This window comes from Ixodes scapularis, unplaced genomic scaffold (assembly GCF_016920785.2).
Source record: "Ixodes scapularis isolate PalLabHiFi unplaced genomic scaffold, ASM1692078v2 PGA_scaffold1__304_contigs__length_218370807, whole genome shotgun sequence".
In the NCBI taxonomy this organism is placed as follows: Eukaryota; Metazoa; Arthropoda; class Arachnida; order Ixodida; family Ixodidae; genus Ixodes; species Ixodes scapularis.
Window position 1 is genome coordinate 73,308,761 of NW_024609846.1, and position 7,650 is coordinate 73,316,410.

The 7,650-nt window shown below is 45.6% G+C and overlaps 1 non-coding gene across 1 annotated transcript; it reads left to right on the forward strand.

Moving 5' to 3' along the window:
* The first annotated feature begins 2,612 nt into the window (after positions 1–2,612).
* Trnap-ugg lies at positions 2,613–2,684 on the forward strand. Its single transcript has one exon. It is a non-coding gene; the product is annotated as a tRNA-Pro (tRNA).
* The last annotated feature ends 4,966 nt before the right edge of the window (positions 2,685–7,650 follow it).

Sequence of the window (7,650 nt, forward strand, 5' to 3'; positions counted from 1 at the left end):
AGATGCAGGAGGTGAGGATGACCCCGCACCTCCACCATTCAGTTAGGGTGATGCTGTCGGCAGCAGAAAGGACAGCACAGGACGCAATGCTAGAACAAAGGATTTACGAAGGCCGGGCCAGCACGTGGGACCGTGCGTGAGACGGTTATGGGCGCAACTGCCCCGTCGTCGTCGTCGTCTCCTTCTAAGCAATATACATTTTATTTATTTTTGTTTTTAAGATTTACAGATTTATTGAAACAAAGCCCTGAAAGTTACACTTATGTGGTTTGGGCAGATGAGTTATATCGCCTGAGGGACATAGTATAGGGGGCTAATCGTAAAAATGACTCGTCTAACTAATTAAAATATGTTAATAAACTTTTTAAATAAGAAAAATGGACATATGGTTCCATTTAGAGACTTGCTGAGCGTCATCGAAAACCACTAAATCAGTAATTTTCAGAAAGACTGAGCGCTTGAGAAGGGTAGTAGTGCACTAAAGGTACCACTCGTGGAGCATGCACAAGGCTAGCGGTTGCGGAACGCGTATGATTAGATTATCCTCGCGTTTCCGCCACTGCTATCTTTGCACCCGCTGCACGAGTGATAAATATGGTGCGCCCCCGACTTTCCCCCATCTTTCAAGTCTATTTAGTGGTTTTCAGTGACGCTCTGTAAGTTTATAATTGTAACCATATGTCTGATTTCACTAATTAAAAGTTAATTACCCAATTTTATTAATTAGCCGAATTATTGCTAAGATTATCCACCCACATAATGTCTGCGTGGCCATATAACTCACCTGCACAAACCGTATAAGAGTAACTTTCACGGCTTTTTCTAAACAAATATGTAAATCTTTAAAAACAAATACTCTGTATATAACAACAGCGACAGGGACTTCAGTTATGCTTGTGCATAATTCAGATAGTGTGATATTCGTACCAAGAAAAGAAGCGCACTTCCTTAAAAAAAAAAATTTAGATCACTTTTCTAGCGTGGACAAACATAAATAATGCGTTCTTTTCCGTTTTTTACAACGACTAATGTGCGTTTTTTTTTTTTCCTTCGAGTATGGATCTTTACTGTTTGACACATCGGTTGTCGTTTGATTTGTTGCCGAGAATAAATGTTGAAACTCTTTTGTTATAAATGTTGAAACTCTCTTGTGCATATATCACAATACACATAGTATAGGGGTTTATCAGTAAGTTTTGTCGCTGCGACCGAGATATCGGCTAGCGATTAACTGGGTGTTACAAATTCCTCTTCTAGCACATATCTTCACGATTTTTAGGGGGTCGGTGGCCTAGTGTGTTAACGCATCGCAGCTTGAAGCGTGTGGAGCGAAAGCTCGCGCTCCAGAACCCAGGGATACTGGGTTCAACCGAACTCCTTTCCCGTTTCTGTCTGGACAAGCCTTGTACCGGCGTGCAGTCCTGTTTCGCTATCGCGATGCACGTTAATGACCCCGGGCTAGTGGTTGTACTGCACTGAATAAAGTTATCATCTACAGCTGAGAAACAAATCACCCGTTGAGGCAGACTAACCCCAGGCTGCCTAAACGCACAGAGAGAAAAATTTAATAATTATTCGCAGTTTTGAGATGCATGAAAAGGACGAAACTATGCAGTACGTCTTGTTGTTCCTAGTTCTTGACAAGCATGCTGCACTCGCCACGTGGGAGCCAGAAAAGTTTCTTACATATACTTTGTATTGTATGACATCTTCATCTTCTTGAACCAGGTCAAAGTGCTCCCTTAGGTACAGACTGCGCTTATGTGCTGTCCATATACATGATGACATTTCCTCACATTTCACTTTGCTTCTACAAATAGTCCCCCGCGGCTTCTCGGCCCAAAGGAAACTTTTGGCCCGGTTCTAGACAAAGACGGGTTTCTGTAGTCCGGTTATCAGTTTTTTGTGCGAGCCGTATATATCCATTAAACATTAACCATAGGTACTCAAAGTTAAGTAAAAAGGATTCAAGTAAGACAAACAATCATTTTAAATCTGAAAATATGGCTGAGTGAAAAGTTTTAAAAACATCATGCCGTCTCCAACCTTTAATTATCCAGCAGTATGAAAAATAAGGCAATAACAAAGTTTTATTGTACACATTAATCTACGCGATCACAGTGAAAGTTTTCAAATCTACCACGTCAGGAGCAGAATCTTTGGGCTTAAGATATAGAGGGACAAAATCAGGAAGCTGGACGAAATAAATAAATGACCAGAGGACTTTCAGTGTTTAAATCTTTTTTATAAAGAACATATTACTCGTAATGAACCATAATCAACTGAAGGACTAGTAGGTTTTCATTGATACCAAGAGAACTCTTTTTTCTATTTTTTTCATTCCACATTTTGCAAATGCTAAACATCGAGGAAACAAACAGAAGAAATATTCATATACAAAACATCGAAATGCCATATACCAGGAACAAGAGGCCATGCAATGTTGAACGACCGTAAAGCGGACGTCAGTGAAACTATTCCGGCGGGGTGAGCAAGGTCACTTGAGATAGCGACGTGCTCCTTCATTTTTTCGCCGACACCGACCAGAAACCAGTTCAAAGATAGGCTTTGCTCGACGTTGTGCACGGTAAGTGCCCCAAGTCGAATAGCTGGGCTCGTTGGTCTAGGGGTATGATTCTCGCTTTGGGTGCGAGAGGTCCCGGGTTCAAATCCCGGACGGGCCCGCACTTTTTATCATTTCAATATACACATTTATTTCATTATCCAGTACCTGAATCGAAAATTATCACTTACCAGGCAATCACAAGTTTGGGATACAGGTAGTCAGCTCGGTGGCTTCGGCAGCTGTTGACACTGTTTCATTCGTCTTTTCTAATATTTTCTATTTTTATTGTTGATTTTGTAAAGCAAGAACTTGTTTCGTTGTTTTTCTTTTATTTCAATTTAGCAGAGTTTGGCGAACCTGATTCCTTTCGAACTTGTTTATCCTCTGCCTCGGTACCATGACCACCACTTCGCCCGTGCGCTCTCTGTCTCCAGACTGGCCCCAAGTACGACGGTTTCGGGCATTTCAGAAGTTGTAGCCGCTGCTGTGAAAGGAAAGACTGCCGTATGCACTAAGCTTGTGTCTAAGCATGAGAGCTACGCTTCTTTCAATGTATCTGTTGATATTAACGATTTTGAAACACTCAACCCCGCAGAAATTTGGCCGACTGGATGCCTTTTTCGACCCAATTTCGGAAAGTTAAGAAATATGCCAGATGATACTGAGATCGCCGGTGATAACTAACACAATGGAGTGCAGGGTTTATTACCAAAACGTACGTGGTATCAGAACGAAATTTTCTGAGCTGATGTCTGGAACTTTAGGAAGTTCCTTTACCGTGTTATGCCTTACAAAGACGTGGCTGGAGGAAGGTATTCCTAGCACCGATTGTTTCCCCCCCCCCCCCCCCCCCCCCCGTGTTATTCCGTTTTCGCCGATATCGAAATTACGCAAGCACGGGGCAAAAATATGGCGGTGGTGTACTTACAGCCGTGAATACTTCTTTGCGAACAGGGAGAACGCAAGATCTAGAGTCTTACTCGGAATGCGTTTGGGTAGGGCTTGCATCGAATGATGGAGTCAATTTCTTAATTGGAAACTATTATGTTCGACCCCAGTTTAGCTCTGATAATTTTGTGGCAGAGCTGAGAGCTCTAGAGCAAAATTTAGATGTGTCAATGTTTCGCGTTCACATTTATGGAGACTTTAATATTCCGGGGATAAACTGGGTGACAGATGTAACAGCGGATGGTAATGATCTTGAATCAAAGGCGTCAAGCGTAGTAGATTTTACGTATATAAATGGGTTTGAACAGTGCAATCAGCTACAGAACTCAGCGGTTAACATACTTGACATTGCATCAGTGTCTTCGCCAATTGATGGTATCAGTCCACTTGACAATCCCATAACACATGTCGATCATTTATGTCCTCCTTTTGTTGTTTCATTCTTGTTTCCACCCAATCAACATTTTTTTTTATAGCTTGACTTGGTTTTTATACAGCGAATCCCTATTGGAAAAACGTACAATAAACAAACCTGCAGCTTGTACACTTTTGGTATGACAACCCCATAATTTCTTGTTATTATACATGCAGCTAGTTTCGTTTGGCGTTCTCCATAACTGGAGATACCTGCACCGCTATGGCTCCGGGTCTGTCTATACTGGCAGCCGGTTTGCTCGCCGATATGATTCGGTATGGCTGGTATGATTTTGCGTCCGATGACGTAGGCGACAGACATCTTTCCAACAAAACACTTATACCACAAGACCACCGGTATAACCAAACAATACATGCAGAAAGACGACCGACATCTTCCAACAAAAACGTCCATCGTTCACCACCGGTATCGTTATATACACCATACATGTCGAAAAAGAGCATAAGCCGCGTTTACATGAATGCGACTTAGTCGCATTGAATCCAGTTGCCGCATTCAGTATGCGGTCATGTAAACGGCATAATGCTCAAAGCGCATCGCATTAAAGTCACTAGACAGAGGTGGATCGAGATAGCGAGTCCGCATTCATTCAGCCCATGTAAACGAAGATCGCATCGCATTTTAAAACGGGGAGGATTATCGGAAGGCGCTCGCTGAGGGAGCGAGTGAACAGATGAGAACATGGCGGCGGCCAACCTCGTCGGCGGCGCGGAGAGGGGTCCCGCAATTTTTTTCCCGAGAACAAACGCAAGCTTTTATTACGATCATAAGTAAGTGGAGTATAGCGGAGCTGCTCGGTGAGGGCGGCCCCGTCCAAACCTTTGCGAAGTACGACTTGCGCGTCCAATGGGGTCACAGAGGCTTCGGTGCAAGCACGAATGACGCCGAGAGCTCCGAGCACTGTAGAGCACTGCATGGTAGCGCAGAACGAGCAGCTCCTACCTCGGTGCCGTTCCTGGCTGCGCAAGAGCCTCTCGGACTCGGGGTCCGGTTGGTCCGCTCGCGATCGGCGAGGTCTGGCGCGGCGAAACGAGGAGGCTTCCTCAAAGCGTGCACTCACACGTCGCCTCTCGTTCAGAGTGGACCGGCGGCCCGGACTGGAGTCCTAAACGCCTTGGTTTTGATGCTTCTTCCGTCTCCCAACTTCTAACACAGCGCTGAAGACAGCGGGCACGAGCTTTACGTTCACTGAATGCGTCGAAAGGCCTCCACGTGCGATGCACCGGAAAAAGTGGTGCTGCTGGTGCCGGAACGGAACTGACGGAAATGCATAACTTCGAGCTTTGAACGTGCACGGCAACAAACCGATCGTGACACTAAGCCGCGGATACCGCATCGCCGGTCGACAGCGGCAAACGGCCCGTTGCTCGTATCGTGGGCCGTGACTCGTACTCGGCCAACTCGGCGTCTTTTCGTGGCCCCTCGCGTCGTCGCAAACAGCCGCAAACCCACCAGCCCGCGACCGTGGCCGGCGTCGGAGAAAAGCGAAACCGAAACGTAAAGCTTCCGCCCAGTGGCTTCCGCTGCAGCGCCTTTTCTAACTTCCCGGCCAGTCCCGGCTTCCACGCTTCCGGTCGTCGCGGAGATGGCGACGTAGTGGTTTTGGCATCGCTGGCTCCTTCTGCGTTTTACGGGACAGATGTTTTACGGTCCGTTTCTACTGCGTCTCTGGCTCTCAACTCGATGACGCCTCTCATAGTTCAACGAGGCGTGGTCAGCCGGGGTCAGCACAGCGCGGCCGGCTCGACTCGTCCGATCGCCGGACCGCAGGCGACTTTCAAATTCGGCCGTTAGGCCTAGGATCCGAAGGCCTCTGTCTCCGTGTAGCCGGTAGGGTGGTTCTCATTTGAACCCGTTCGCATTTCTACCTTCTCGTTTTTACCTTCTCATTTCAACCCAGCGCAAAACAACTTTCGCGTTTCTCCCTTTCTCATTTAAACCGTTCTCAAAACAAACTTTCGGGTTTTGACCCTTCTCAAGACGACTTTTCTCATTTTAATCTTTCTCCTTTCAACTTTTCTCAAAACATACTTTCTGGTTTTGACCATTTTCAGAAAGACTTCTCTTATTTTTTTTACCTCTCTCATTTCGAACCCATATTAATCCAACATCATGATCTCGCAAAATTTCTGCGGTATTTATGGCGAATTCGGGTAATTAATTGCCTTCGAGCCCTTGCCTGTGGCACCGGCGACCAAAAACGCGCCAGCGGTGCATCACGTGGCCCTCTCCACCCGAATGCAAAGCACAATGAACTAGCGTTTTTATTTGACTGGGTCGCGAGTGAGCTCTGTTAACTTATTCTTCGATCATTCTATGGTACCATTACCACGCTGCATACGCCAACAACATAAATTATGACTCTTTGAGATGTGTGTAAACAGAAGCGGCTTCATAAAGCTTTTCAAAATATTGGCATTACCACAGTCCGTACAGCTGACAGAATATTAAAATATAAAATCAATGAAAGGGCAGATGTATAAATCAGTGTGGTGCTGCCTGCACGCGCGTCAAATTTCAATAAACTTCGTTTGGATTTTCGATTAACTCTTGCCACGTTGGCTTGCCAGCGTCGCTTTCCATATTATGTTTACTGTTAGAGAGTTTTTGTAGATCGTTCCCATGACTCCGATAACGATACCCGATACTCCGCCACCGCCTCCCTTGCGCATGCATAGTATCGTTATCGGGGCTATCGGGGGTATCGGAACGATCTACTAAAACTCTCTAGTACCCTTTTTGGAATCCTCAGTCTTCTCATTGCACTCACCCTCCTTGAAATTGTAATGCGTGTTCAAGTTTCAAACTGCATCACTATGCATACTTTTTTTTCAGTGGTGTGATAACTTGCTATTACAGAGTTGTAAAATAAAGTGATGTATGATGCAACCCGTGTCTCAGGGCAAACATACCTAGCTCAGGCTGGATAAATTCTTCCAAAAATGTTGACTTTCTTTGAAACATAAATTATCTTTCTCTTCGTTGTTTTTGCTATCTTCTCTCAGAGCACAAAAGGGTGCCTGTCTCGTTGGCTTCGTTTGGCACTCAAACCCGCTATTTGTCGCCTCAGCGAGCATTGTTTCGTTTGGTTCCCTATCCCGATTCGGATGTGACGATACCGGATACAGTCTGGCAGACAAGCTGCCCGACCTCTTGGAGCTCGGGAAAACTTCTGGTGGTAAATTGCCGGTACACGCCTGAGAAGCGCAACCCGAAAAGCTTGCACCTGCCAGCCTTTGACCACGCGAACGCCCTTGCCGAAGATATGGGAAAACTTTTTTCAGGGAAAATGACCACCCGAATTGGCCTTTACAAGCAATAACACACGACTAGCACAAGGATCCATCCGCTCCACACGACGTCTTAACGACATACAGCGACAGAAGAGAAACGAAGTACCGAATCTGCGCTAGCACTTTTGAAACCACGTCACCATGTGACCACGCAGCTACGTCAACAGACTCGGGGTGGCACGCAGGCATAAGGAAAATTGTTTCATGTGCTTTGCAAGAGATGGTGCCGCTTCGCTTCATCTTCAACCTTCATCCTTCAACTGTTTTTCCTTCTTTCTATACCTCAATACGGTGTTCAAATGACAACGGGTTCAAATGAGAAAGGGTCGAAACGCGAAAGGTTAAAACGCGAAGGGCGTTTTGCGAATGGGTTCAGACGAGAAGGGTTCAAATGAGAATGGGTTCAA